General features: G+C 44.4%; 1 long non-coding RNA gene across 2 annotated transcripts in view; it reads right to left on the bottom strand.

The window, feature by feature from the left end:
- LOC128105239 (uncharacterized) overlaps window positions 1-14,690 on the bottom strand; it is a 99,773-nt gene that overhangs the window by 10,653 nt on the left and 74,430 nt on the right. For both annotated transcript variants that reach the window (XR_008216298.1, XR_008216297.1), the window contains exon 2: window positions 3,492-3,631. This is a non-coding gene — a long non-coding RNA (uncharacterized LOC128105239). The remainder of the gene's footprint in view (window positions 1-3,491; window positions 3,632-14,690) is intronic.

Below are 14,690 nucleotides of genomic sequence, written 5' to 3' on the forward strand. Positions count from 1 at the left end.
AGGGGAAGAGTGCAGAGAAGAAAGGGGTGAGGAGGTGAAGCTCTCACACTGCTGAAATTCCCCTAGACGGAGAGATCAAGTTTCCTCCGGGTTACAATGGGCAAGTGCACATATCAAAAGCTGTGCATTGACCTTAGGCCATGTAGGAAATTTAGCTTATGGAAAGAGAGAAGGTCTCAAATACACACACTGGTGTCCCTTCTTTCCAATAAGACCGGCTGTGGTCCTACCGTGAGGTCTCTCTGGGGGACTATATTTTGCAAGCAGTTTTCTCAGGCAGGAAGTAAATGAAGTATCCCAAAAGCAGGGGCACAGGTCATGCGCGTGCTGCTCAGCTACAGACCCACTCCATGTTAAGTTTCATGTTAATTTGGGGGATTTAAATCCTACATAACAGTCTGCACAAACTTTCTTCAAGGGCCTACAGTTACAATTTGAATGGAAAAATGTCCCCTACAGGCCCATGTGCTTGAATGCCCTGGTTACCAGCTGCTGGTGTTTTTGCTGTTAAACCTTCAGCATGTGGAGCCACCTAGGGCCAGGTGTTGAGGGTGATGTCAGTTCTGTCCCCAAGTCTGTCTCTGCTGTCAGACTGCCACTAATATGTGAGGCTCCCATGGACCTGTGCCAGACCCATGCCTTTCCTGCTGTGACTGGCCATTCTGGTTCCAATCAGCTTCTAGTCTTCTGAGTTTTACCGAGTTCTTGGGCTTAAGCTGCTTCTGCCGGGTATTTGATCACAGTGAGAGGGGGAAACGCACCTACTGGACGCTAAAGGTTGCCAAACTAATCCATCTTCTTCACGTTTCTGTGATGCTAACTCATGAGTTAACAGTGGTAACATTCTAAAGAAATACACTCTTGGGGTGGGTCATGCTCACACTTACAGCATAATCCAAGGAACCCCAAATGCCAGCCCGGTTTGAGGGGCTGTATTATTTACTTTTCCTGTTGCTATGGCAAAACGCCTTTTAAAAATAACTTCTGGGTTTGTTCTGGCTAACAGTTAGAGGGCACAGTCCATCACGACAGGAAGTCACAGAGTCACAGCAGCAGGAGCATGAAGTGGCTATTCATGCCAGGTCCACACTCAGGAAGCAGAGATGAGTGCTGGTTCCTCTCTCCTTTTCTCCTTCTCTTTCAGTTTGGAACCTCATGATGCTGCCTACATTTAGGGTTGGTTTCCCTCAGCAAACCCTCTCTGGAAACATCCTCACAGGCATGCTCAGATGCACATTTCTTAATGATTCTAAATCCAGCCAAGTTGACAATGAAAATTAACCATCACAGGGCCCTAACAGAACACTATAATGCTATTCATCTAAACTGCTTAAATAAGTGCCGCCTCTTGCTATGGAGTAAGCCTGTTGTACACTGTGAAGATCTGTGGCTCTCATTGGTTTAATAAAGAGCTAACTATCCAATAGCTAGGCAGGAAGAGGTTAGGCGGGAGAGCCAAGCTGAAAATGTGGGGAAGAAGAAGGGCAGCATTGCCAGCCAGACACAGGGGAAGCAGGATGTGTAGAATATGAGGTAATAAGCCATAAGCCATATGTCAGTACATAAATTGATAAATATGAGTTAATTTGAGTGTAAGAGCTAGTTAGTAACAAGCCTAAGCTATTGGCAGAGCATTTATAATTAATAATAAGTCTTCCATGTTGTTTACTGGGGATCCAGGAGTCCCAAGGAAAAACCCCACCTATACCCTGTCCCCTAGATTGCAATCCTCCAATTTCTCTGTTCCTAGGCTTCTAAAGAGTGTGTTTGAGTTTCTATTGCTGTGATAAAACACCATGACCAAAGGCAACTTGGGGAGGAAAGGGGTAATTTCATCTTATAGTTTGCATTCTATCATCCAGGAGAGTCAGGGAGCAACCCAAGTCAGAAACCTGGAGGTGGGAATCGATGTAGAGACTGTGGAGGAGTGCTGTTTAGTGGTCTGCCCAGTTTGCCTTCTCATACACCCCAGGACCTCCTGTCAAAGATGGTACTGCCCACAGTGGGCTGGACCCCCCACCACACACATCAATCATTAATCAAGAAAAGTCAACACAGGCCTGCCTACAGGCCAATCTAGCTAGAGCACTTTCTCAACTGTGGTTCCCTCTTTCAAAAAATGACTCGAGTTGTGTCAAGTTGATGGAAAACAAGCCAGAACAAAGAGGCTCCATGGCGGCAGACTGGATGGGGCTCCTATATCTAAGCAATTGTATGACCAGCCTAGCTTCATGCCTTAACTTTCTTCATCCCATGACTCAGTTTTCTGGGCTCCAATGACAACACCTCAATGACATTTACAGTGTCACCACTTTCCCATGCTGCCCTAATATTGCCATAGGCTTCATTCTGTACTGCTGGCCACAGCCATGTCTCACAGTCTCCATCTTCTGATGGCCACTGCCTCTACTCTCCAAGTAACGCAGGAAACATCTTTCTTTTTATGTTCTCATCACTTAGAAAGCAGAGGGCATTCACATCTAGGTTATGGTTCATTGTGTCACTTCTCCCTCATACATTGTTCTTCCTCACAAAGCACACAGGTGTGATAAAGAGGGCTTCAGTCATCTGTCCTGGATCTCCAGTGCCCTCCAATCACCATGCCTCTTCCTTGATCTTACTCATCCTTTCCAGTTCCATGTCCAGGTTGTCACTCTTCTGAGACTTTGTACCCAGTCTTCCCTAAACCAATTTTCCTTGAAAAAGCAACAAGCATAGTCTGATATGTTGAGGTACATCTGAACATGGGTGGTGGATGGGATTCAAACTTTTGTGTCTTGTGAACCTTATAAACTTACCACCCTTTTACAGAGGTCCCTGAAGAAGGACTCAAGCCTAGGTTCCATCATCAATATCTGGTTCGCCCACAGGAGATTCACATTCTTGACATCATTTCCAGAAAGAGTAAAGACCCTTCACCTAAGTCAGGTATTTCAACTAGGGAAGAATGGGACATTTCATTTGTGGAGCTTCCTACGAGGTCTTCCTTGGGGGTGTGCCCTCAGAGGAGGTTGTGGAACCCCACACTGCCCTCCTTTTTTTTCTGTTAGACCTTCCATCCAGGAGGTAAGCAGTCTTGTCCCTCCGTGTGCTCCCACCATGATGTGCAACTTTGCCACAGGCTCAGTGATCTCGGACTGAAGCTTCACTGAACAGTGAGACAAAGTGAATGTCTCTTTGTTATGAGCTGACCATCTCTTGTATGTCTCATGGCAACAGAAACTGCCACAAGTGGGTTAATGAGTTTCTGTGACTCAACAAATACTCAGGTGGAAAGTGAGAGAGAGGCTTGCTCTCCTCAGTCTGCGAACAGCTCTCCTCAAGTCCTGCCTCTCATTTCTCGCCCCGAGGTGCACAGGCACACCTGTGTGTAGACATAAACACACACACAGGTGTGCACTTACCTCCTGGTCTAACACAACTCTGACTTTAACTGTTTGCCTTCTATCTTCCTGGTTCTTCTGATGCATCTTTCAAGGGACTAATCTTACCTTGGCCAGCCTGAAGGTGAGCGGTGTGGTTGACAATGATCCAGCTGATCCTGCTGTGCTCTGGGTACGTTCAGCCTCTATCCCCCTTCTTTGGAATACAGGAAGTACTGGTTGCTTTGTTCTCTGCTCTCCAGAACCCACTGCAACCAGAACAGTGGAGTTAGGTTGACTTGTGAGTTTACATCACTCAATACAAAATATTAGAGTGATCAATGGTTATTTAAAAGTAAGGTTTCCTATTTTCAATTCATATTATCCACATGTACTTCATAATAAAAAACTCTTCAGAACACAGTAATCACAATTCAATGCACTTGAAAGAAATTACCAAGATTTACAAAACCTGGAGGCTGCAGAGATGGCTCAGTGGTTCAGAGTTCTTACCACTCTTGCAGAAGACTTGAGTTCAGTTCCTGTACCCATGACCAGAGGCATACAGCTGCCTGCAACTCCAACTCTAGGGAATGTAATACCCTCATCCATCCTCCACAGGCAAACACACACACACACACACACACACACACACACACACAAATGAAGTAATTTTTAAAGATCTACCAGAGAGTCAAAAGAAGAAAGACTTTTCATCATGGCAGTGCTTAATAATAATTATTCCCCTCATTTGAAATTCATACTTTTGTTTGCAAATTTTGTTCTAAATAGTAATTGTTTTGATTGCTCTAAAGATTTCCAGAAATTGAAAATCAGGAAATTATCCTTTCTTTGTTCTCCCACATTAAAATTTAAGGAAAAAAATAACTATGAAATCTAGTAGTTGAATTTGTGTGTGTGTGTGTGTGTATATGTATGCTTGTAATTGGACCCAGGACCTCTCTCAGACTAAGCCTATGTTCTGTCCCTGAGCTCCACCCCAGCCTGAACTATCATTTTTAATGGCATCCTCAAACCTCTCAAGTAAAAAAATTCCAAATAGATGAATATGCTTCCAAACCAAGACAGCATGTTAGTTTGCAGCATCCAGAAATGGTCACACAAGATACATCTGGCTTGACATTTAATCCCTGCTGTCATATTTTTGGCTCTCTCTCTATCTTTGACCAATATTTTACATAAACTTCCACCCAGAACGTAGACACAGTAAATCAACTGTATCTTTTACTCTGGATCTTTTTTTTGCAGAGTTGGCAAGTTTTGACCCCCAGATCTGGGAGCAGAGGCGCCTGACAGTCCCACCGTAGATGCATCCCTGCAGCTTTCGCCTCTAAAATGGAGGCTAGCCACAGGCATTGCTGAAACAATGTTGTCCTCAGGAGCAATTCAAGTGCCTGGCCCAGCTGCCTCCATTCTTCATCCTACCTGCCTAAGGAACCATTCGCTCCCTCAGCACCTCACCACCTGCAGTGGTACCACCTCAACTAACAGCCTCAGGTTATTAGCTGCCCTTTGCATTCCCCGTTTCCTGCTGGTCCCTAATCCTTGGTCCGGAATGCATCCCACCCCATCCAAACAGAAGTAACAGGTCTTTGAAATTTCTTCCACTCCTTGCTCTGCCCTCAGCCTCAGTGTTTTCTCCTAGTCAGCAGATGCCGAGGGCTTCGTCTTTGCTCCCTCCTCCTATGGAATTGCATCCTGGGAAAGTGTCCGTGAGTCACTAAGAGGTTAAGATGGAACTGGGAGATATTAACTAGGGCCCCACTAGTCTTGAGCGATTTTAACAACGAAGCCCGTGTTGGCTTGTAGCTGAAGCTGGCCGTGGCAGACACCCGCAGCCTTTCTGTGGTGCCACCATCACGTTTCTTCATCCCTTCCTCAGTCGCAAGCTCTGGCCCATCACACCCTTCACACTGCCAGCCGATGGCTGTTTTCCCTCTGCAAATCAAAGTGGGGCCTCCTTTTATTCTCTGCCAGTCTCTCAACGTTTCCTCCCCCATTCCCTTCTGGTTGTTCTCTGTCTGAACCCTGCCTCCTGTCCCTAACTCCACCCTGAACTCCCTCCTGTAACTTAAAGCAAAACTGTTCAAGTTTCTAGCTAAGCTCTCATCCACAACCCCTTGAATAAGAGTCTAAAGTCTCCAAAGTGAGTCCGTGGCTCGTTCTTCTGTCACTGAGAAAAGCAAAGGAAAAAAGGCAAAGTGCCTTTGTTAATTTCCTTTCCACTTACTGTGGTAAAATTCCCTGACAAAAACAATTGGAAGGAGAGTGGGTTTAAATGCTCACAATCCTAGATTACAGTCCATCATGGTGGGCAGTCAAGGCGTTGGGAATGAGAAGGAGTTAGTCACATGATACGCACGGTCAAGAGAAGACAGCAATGGATTAATGCATGCGTGCCTGCACCTGCTCAGCATCTTCTTTCCTTTTCATTCAGGCTGTGGCCCAGTCCATGAAATGGTGCCACCCACATTCACCCCAATTAACCCAATTAAGAAAATCCCTCACAGGCCTGCCCACAAGACAACATAATTCAGACAGCTCTTCGTCAAGACCCTTTTCCCCAGATGATTATGCATTGTGTCCAGTTGACCATCAAAATTAATCATCAAGTGACCAGAGAGTCTTGATCAGTCTAAGCCAGATGTGTCCAATACAAATAGAAAGCTCATATAATACTGATTAGCTGAAGGATTACTAAGCTTAACATACGGATGGTTCATTTTTAATGTTAGTGACTTCCAATGGGAAAATATAAACTTGACATGAAGAAATAACATAAAAGGGAGAAATACAGTTGGTTTCCAAAAGAGGAAACTCCACCATGCTCAACACGATTGGAAGCTTCAGTGAAGTAAGCATTTTCAAGTCCAAATTAGGGGGAAACGAGAGTATCTGATGGGAGAGAAGAGAAGGGCGGATACTTGTGAAGAGCAGTGCAGTAAACTAATAGCTTTTACAATGTGTGTTCTCCAATAATTACTTTGAAGTAAAATTCTAGGTGCAGGAAATTTTTTTTTTTTTGGTTTTTCCGAGACAGGGTTTCTCTGTGTAGTTTTACGCCTTTCCTGGATCTCGCTTTGTAGACCAGGCTGGCCTCGAACTCACAGAGATTCGCCTGCCTCTGCCTCCCGAGTGCTGGGATTAAAGGCGTGCGCCACCACCGCCCGGCTAGGTGCAGGAAATTAAAATTGTGAAAACTTCACAGTAGCAGTTCTAAGAGCAAAACATCAGGGCAACCTAAAGGTCCAGAGAAAATGGAATGCTTTGGTGAAATACGGTATAGCCACAGAATGGACTAGTGAGCAGGGAAAAAAAAAAAACAAACGCAGATTATACAAATGCATGGTAGATGTTAGCAAAGTAGTAATAATAATAATAATAATAATAATAATAATAATAATAAACCATTAGCTTCCTTTTCTCTGTTAGATCAAAGTAATCGTAATTTGGAGGGCTGACATTTTCCATGTTGAATAAGCGTTATATTTAAATTGTTTTTTAAAGCCCGTATTGAAAGCATTGGTAAACTATTCTTATCTTCAGCCTGATGAGTCTACAAATCTAAAAATGTCTGGCAAAAATCCACTGATCAGGTTCATCAGCTATTTTGTGAAGTGTTTCGGTTCCCAGTGGGACAAGAAAAGCCAGTTTAGGGGCAGCGTCTGTAGCTCAGTCAGAGCACTTACTTAGCATGCCTGAAGCTCTGTACTCAATCCTCAGCGCCGTATAAACGAAGAGCATGGTGGAAGCCTTAGAGGGTAGAGGCAGGAGGGTCAGAAGTTCAAGGTCCTCAGCTAATAGTAGTTCATGGGCAGCCTGGGCTAGAAACCCTATCTCAAAAACAATTAAAAAGCCAATTTAAAGGATGATGAGTAATTGAGCCCATACACAAGCCTGCCTTCCAGCTGAGGAAATGGGGTAGAGGCTGAGGAAATGGGGAGCACACCCCCTCAGGTTCTCCTCCCACCCTGGGTGCCCAGCTGAGCTTGAGTTTTTGGTCCCCCTCTTACGTCCATCAGGTAGATATGACTCAGTACATCATAGTCTCTCGTGATAGATAGATAGATAGATAGATAGATATATAGATAGATAGATAGATAGATATGAGAGATTTACGTATATATAAATCTCTCCCTCTCTCTCTCCCTCCTCCCTCCCTCCTACATAGAGCTGAAGGACCCAACACAACCCAAAGGACCGCCTAAAGCAAAATATCCGACTGGACTTTGTGTGAGGAAGAGAGACCCTTGGCGTGGGAGCCCCTGAGATTTGGGGGTTATCTTAATAAAGTACAGGCTCACTTACAGTGACTAACCTGCTAAGGTCCTGTGGAAAGGAAAGACATCCACACATGAGCTCAGACACACCTTTAATGAAGAAAAGAAAGAGGTCATCGGATGCCGGGGCAGAGCACAGAGAACTGCAAGGGGTCAGGATGCAGCTGCAGGGGTGGTGGAAAAAGACCTTCCAAAGACACCAAGAAGGAGAGCAGGTACGAGGTGGAAAAAGACCTTCCAAAGACACCAAGAAGGAGAGCAGGTACGAGCAAGGGAACTTAAGACAAGGAAGTCTGTTGTCGGCTGTGGATGGGAAACTTGGACCGGTTACCCTAACAGAAATGTTTGCCTTCTGAGAAGGAAAGAAAATCCTCAACACCAAGGAAAGGAGTGCAGGAACATTAGGAGAAAATGAGATTTCTCACAGGAGAGAATAGAAAAAAAAAAATGGACATAGGAAACCGCTAGAAAAATAATGATGAAATATTCCCGGAGCTTCAGAAGCCAGTCTTCTCGGTGTGTGGGCCTGCTCACAGGTGACTTGCTTTTTGTTCTAAATCCTCCAGACTTTATCCCATTTTCTTTCAGCTTTGCCTTGATGTACTTTTTAAGTTGAAAAGAAAGGAAGTGCAACTACAGCTTATGTCTCCAAACAAACCTGCAATTGTGAGTCGCGTATCGGGGAAAGGCATTGCCCCACTTGGGCCAAGCTGTGACTTGGGAAAGCAAATGACGGGCATTAACTTCAGATTGTGGACTTTCCATTACTGTCAGGGTAACTGGTCCAGGTTGTCCATCTACAGATAACCAATGAGTTCCTTGTAGAACTGATGCAGAGCTCTTCGGTTCCCTCTGGTATCTACATAGGTCATTGGTAGGAACCGGATAAAACCTAAACAAGCAGTACAGCATGATGGTGCATGCCTGGAGTTCCAAGCCGGGTGACCTGAGTTCCATCATTTGGCTTTTGGAATCCACTTGTTGGAAAGAGAGAATCCACTCCTGAAAGTTGTCCTTTGTCCTCCACATGCATGTCATCACAGGTGCATAAACACATTGTGAGGTGCGCGCGCACGCGCGCGAGCACACACACACTATATGTATATACATATACATATATATATATACGTATATATGTATACGTATATATATATATGTATGTATATATATTTCCTGGCAACTGAGGCATTTCAAGGAACCACAAAACCCTCATCTCATGAGAATAGGCCACTTTCTTGGGAAAAAAGCAAAAGTCTTTCTTAAAAACAATTTGAAGAGACATACACTTGGGAGAAACAGTCTGCAGAAGGGTATTGAGAAATACATGGGTAATATTCTTCTCAGCAAACAGGGACTCAGAACTGTCCCTTTGGTGATGTTTCTAGTCAGCAGACACACTCAGCAAGCTCCCTCTATTAAATGCCTGTCCTCATCCCACCAGGTTTTTATACTTGCCTGTAGTCATAAGTTTTCTCAGGTCCCATCTGGCCCTGCAGTCCCTCAGCAGCTTATAAAATAGTCATTCAGAGGCTTAATATCAGTTATCAACTGTATGGCCTATGGCTCAGGCTTCTTGCTAGCTGGCTCTTTCATCTTAAATTAACCCATTTTTACTAATCTATGTTTTGCTACGTGGCCATGGCGTTACCGGTCTGCTGGCATCTTGTTGCTCCTTGGACAGCCCGCTTGTGTCTCTCTCTCCTCTCCTTTTTTCTCTCCATATATCTGCCTGGATTTCTCGCCTGCCTCTAAGCTGCCTTTCCATAGGCCAATGCAGCTTTTATTTATCAACCAATCAGAGCAACACATATTCACAGCGTACAGAAAGACATCCCACAGCACTTGTCTAATGCTAGTAACTGGATGTTCAGCTTATTAAAACTTCCACTTCCTGGTCTGAGCTCTGGAGATTCTGACTTGGAAGACTGCAAGTTGCCATTGTTGTTGTGTGTGAATATGCATGTGGTGTGATATCTGTGTGCACTTGTGTGGAGGCCCAAGACCAACAGCACTGTCTTTCCTCAACTGTGCCCTGACTTTATTTTTTGATATGGGGTCACTTGGTGAACTTGAAAATCATCAATTAGGCTAAGCTGACTAACCAATGACCTTCAGGAATCAACTTGTCTGACAGCCACTAACCCCTACAAGGCTGGGGTCACAGGCACCCAAAACCAAAATGTCTGACCTCTGATGAGCATTCCGGAAATCCAAACACAGTGGTTGTATGGCAGGCACCTTACTGACTGAACCATCTGCTCAACCCACAAGTGACCCTTTTTCCACTCTCCTCGGGTGAGCAGACTCTTTGGAGAAGCAAGGTAAAAGTTGGGTGACTGTCTACACGTACAAATAAGCTTGCTCCCTTCTGTTGGCCACACCTGGTACTGTGCACCTCTCTGGGCTTGACTCCCAGCATCCTGCAACCCAGACTGTCTCACAGGACAGCCTGTTCTGACTTGTATTTCTGAGAAAGCATTTGAGGATGATAAGGAATGTAACATTTGTTACTTGATGGTAATAACTCACAACCTCTGCCTCCCTTCCTCGGTAACAAGAATTTCATCGGAGTTGCCATAAGAATTCACTGGGGGCTCCACATGAGATATATCAAGCACACAATTTGATACAAACACATCTGTCCTGATGTGCACATCTTTTTATCATTAGAGAGGATATGGCAGCCGATGCAGATCTCTTTAAAGTTGTAAGATTTCAACTATTACTTCTGAAAGAAGGGAGGAAGAAATCTCCCTGGGAAAAGAGCTATGTACAATGGGGCCCACATTGGCTTTGCTAGGTTCCCATGCTGAATTAATTGAATTTCCAAAACATTCTTGCCTGAACCACGTTTCAAGCCGACTCTGGGCTGCAGAGGACACAAACCCCTTCCACACACATCAAAATCAGAAGAGGCGCCAGATTCCCCCATGGGATATTGGTTCTTTCCTGCCATTCATGAGAAACCTGGCCCAAGATGTTGCATTGCAGGGAAATTGGAGATGAAATGATCACAAAGGGAAGAGATGTTTAGCCTAAGGACAGGTACGTGTGTGTTTTAGAGCAAAAGGAAGGGGGTCCACCCTGAGGCGAGGGAAGGGCTCGGCTTTCCCTACAACAGAGCCGGAGAACTTGCTGCTGAAAATACAACAGGAAGAGCAGAGGGAGGAAACCTGAGCTAGTGCTCGGTGGGATTCTCCGGTTTGAGCCAAATGTTCACTTGCATTGTCAAGATGTGTTGAGAATTGAACAATCTATAAATAGAAACAAGCTTTAATGATGGCTTAGAAGTGAGGACACCCCCAAAATGCACTTCCCACGTACCCTGGTGTTTCAGGATACCGTCAAAGTTACAGATTTAAAAACAGTTCAACTAGAGAGGTCAGACCAGCCATGTGCGTTCCACATCAGCCCGACTGTCCAAACCCTAGCTGTCTAGAAAGGATTAAGAATTCACTATCCTTCCAGTTCTATGAAAGGTCTATATTTCTGTTTAAGACAAAGACGCTCTCCGGAGGACGATGCTTGCCAACACTCTGAAGAAGTAATCTCTCAAAATTCTCGCAACCCACTGTGTTATGATTTCATCTCATGAAATACAGCACCTTACATTAAACTCCATAAAACCAAATCCCAGCGGAGGGCCTCCAGACTCAGAGTAAGCAGCCTGCAGGTGATGCCCAGAAAAGAGGAAGAGCGTCTTCTCAGACAGCTGCATCCAACCACTGGGCTCCTTCTGCTGGGAGCAAATCTGCTTTGCTTCTGCAGAATATTCTCAGGCGATTGCTCTTGTACGTACAGTAGACCATGCAAACACTTTGTGAATGAATGACCAGGTTGCAGCTCTGCAACCTTGATTCCCCTGCAGAGGAACTTTTATTTAAACGTAAACACCCAAATGCATTCTGCTTCTCCTGTCTGTGGATATCATCTCTGCTTTTGCCTATGGGTGGTCAAATGTATCAATATGAGGGTGAGCAAAGACAAAAAGGAAATGTTCTTCTAGCTAAAGAGGAATTCACAGGAGTTTCTGTTATATGCCAAAGATGTTGTGGTCTTGCTAAAGTAATGATGTCCCCAAGTAACTCATCCATTCCCACAGAGCCAAGCTGCGTCTGCTCCCAACAGCTGCTATACACCTCTTAATAGTGTAATTTTAGGCAATAAGGTTAACCTTGGTGAACATCTTGCTAAGAACTCAATTAATGATCTTTAAGGCAGCGATTCATAACTAGGGCCTTCATGTTTCTGTTGGAATCCCCTCCTGACACCCACATTTATCTTCAGTCCTTTCACTGGCATCAAAGGTAGGTCAAATATCATCAAAGGCTTGTCTCCACCTCTCTATCAGGAATGTTCTGTAGGAATTCCATATATTTTCCCATCATCTTTGATACCAGCTTTTTTATGTCAGATGTAAATTAAAGTGTACAAGCCATCTTTGAGTATCACCCATTCTGGGTATCACCCACCCCTGGGTATCACCCATCCCTGTGGTCTCATCCATCCCTGGATATTGCCCATCCCTGGGTATCATCCAGGTGTAAAATTTCCCTACAACCCAGGAAACACTACTTGAGATTAAAGACCACTTCTTTGGTCCAGGAAGACTTTACTCTTGTTGGACTCTCATGGTAGAAAGGAGTTCTCATTTTATTCCACATGTAACTAGAGAGTACCAATACTATCATGACAGTATAAAAGACCTTAAGATGCTCAGCCTCACTGGTGTTCCTTGGTTTTCTTATTTACATGATAAAGAACCATCCCATTTAGCAGTGCTGTGATTCTCAAATGAATGCATCGCCATAAAGACACTTGAACAATAATTGTAGCAGCAGATGTGGTTGTCAAGCCCACCCTGAACACCAAAGCCATTCATTCCCAGGACCACTCATTCATTCTACAAAACCAGACATCTAATAGAGCCAAGCACATTGTGCATCCATGAGAACAAAAAGCAAACACAGCATCAGCCTTTGTGGAATTTAGAATGGTCTGTGTAGAGATGGGGAAGGACAGTGATTTATGAACTATCTGAAGGGCTTCAAAGGAGATGGACATTATGACTCAGAATGTCTCACAGATGTTGGCCAGCAGAGGCCACTGTGGCTCATCTACTCAACAGTAGAATGGACATAGTAATGGCCACACCCTGGAACATGACTAGGATTGTAAGACTGACACATGGTAACAATCCTTGGGAAAGAGAGCAAGTTATGGGTGTGAATGAAAGTACAGGGGCATCAGAGGAAGACAGGGAGGAACAAGGGATGACGTGGCCCTGCAGAAAAGAAAGGAGGGGATGTGAGAGACCTTGTAAGGGAAATGACTGAATGAGTCTTAAATGATGCATGGTGGTTCCTCAGGTCCCCCTGGGGAACAGAAAACACCTCATATTAGCACAGTAGTTCTCAACAGCATGATTTGGTGCCTTGGCATGACATTTGGCAATGTCTGAAGACATTCTTTGTTGGTATAACCTGGTGCTAGGGATGGAAGGGAAAGGCTCTAAAGGCATTTGTGGGCAAAAGACCACCATACAGCTAAACATCATTTTACTGTACACAACACAACCCCACGGCAACAACAATAAATTATCAGGCCTAAAATGTCCATGGCACTGAGTTTGAGAAATGTCCACCTATAGAAGAGTGAGTCATAAAGCCTTGCTGTTCACACGTTTGTCTGAAAAACCACAGGAGAGAAGTGTTTCTCAGGATTAAATGTCCTTGCCCTCCTGGAAGTTGCCCAGGTCTCCATGTAAAAGATGTTTAAGGAGCAAAGGCAGGGGCTGGAGAGATGACTCAGAGGTTAAGAGTACTTGTTCTTACGAAGGACCCAGGTTCAGTTGCCGGCACCCACATAGAAGCTCACGACCATCTATAACTTATTCCCAGGGAATCCAACAACCTCTTCTGACCTCTGAGGGCACTAGACACACATGTGGTGCACAGAGAGACATGCGAGCAAAACATTCATACACATAAAATCAAATAAGTTGTTTGTTTGTTTGTTTGCTTGTTTTAAGCAGACATAGTCCCAGTGGAAGGAAATGTCCACAATGAAACAGAAGTGTGGACATAGCTGTGAAATGCAATTGAAGGTCTGGGAAGGGGAAGCACCTGGAGGAGCCCAAAGATATGGCACCATAGAAGAGCTCAGCAAAGCAGTGATGGAAGTAGAAAGGGGAAAATGTCAAATAGATGGGAACAGTAGGAAGGCGAGCCATTAAGGAGGGAGGAGGGAGGAGGCTGGAGCACAGGGGATCCTTCCAGTGGTAAAGGGGATCTGCAACTTTGATGCATGACATCATGCACTTGTAAACATGCATAGACCTGCCCAGCAAACCTTAACCAGTAATGTATCAGTATCAACAGTAACAAATACACAGACCACGGAGAGGAAAGGAATCCATGGGAATGCTCCCTGCCTTCTGCTCAAATTCTCTGTCAACACCAAAACTTCCCTGAGTAGGAAAATCTAATAATTGTTCAAGAGTTTAGAATTTAATGATTTAAATTACTACCCGTGATAACAGAAAAGTGTAAGAAAAAGAAAGCCATATTTTACCTTAAATATCATCATTCATCTTCAAAAATACTCTAAAAGATAATTCACTTGAATTCCACAGAGAAGTCAAACATACTTCTTGGTTCATGTCTCTAATCTCTGTATTTGGGAGTCTGGGGCAGAAAGATCATGAGTTCACTCTAGCCTGGGCTACATGGTGAATCCCTATCTAAAACAAACAAACAAATAAATATAAAAGAGGATTCAAACAGAACCCACACCTGCTGACAGCTAACACACCACACTGCCACAGAGACCTTTGACAAAAGTGGTCGTTGAAATGGACAAAGCCAGGACTCTGCTGATCTAATTTCAGATTAATGGTGAAGATGTGGGAAAAGCAAGTGGAGAGAATTGCCAAGAATCTGAACGGAGCAGCTGGAGAGAGGACTCGGCAGGGACAAGCACACACAGCTGTCGCAAATTTGGTTCCCAGCACCCAAGCCAGGCAGCT

The sequence above is a fragment of the Peromyscus californicus genome, unplaced genomic scaffold (assembly GCF_007827085.1).
Source record: "Peromyscus californicus insignis strain IS unplaced genomic scaffold, ASM782708v3 Scaffold_9__1_contigs__length_137607984, whole genome shotgun sequence".
Classification (NCBI taxonomy): domain Eukaryota; kingdom Metazoa; phylum Chordata; class Mammalia; order Rodentia; family Cricetidae; genus Peromyscus; species Peromyscus californicus.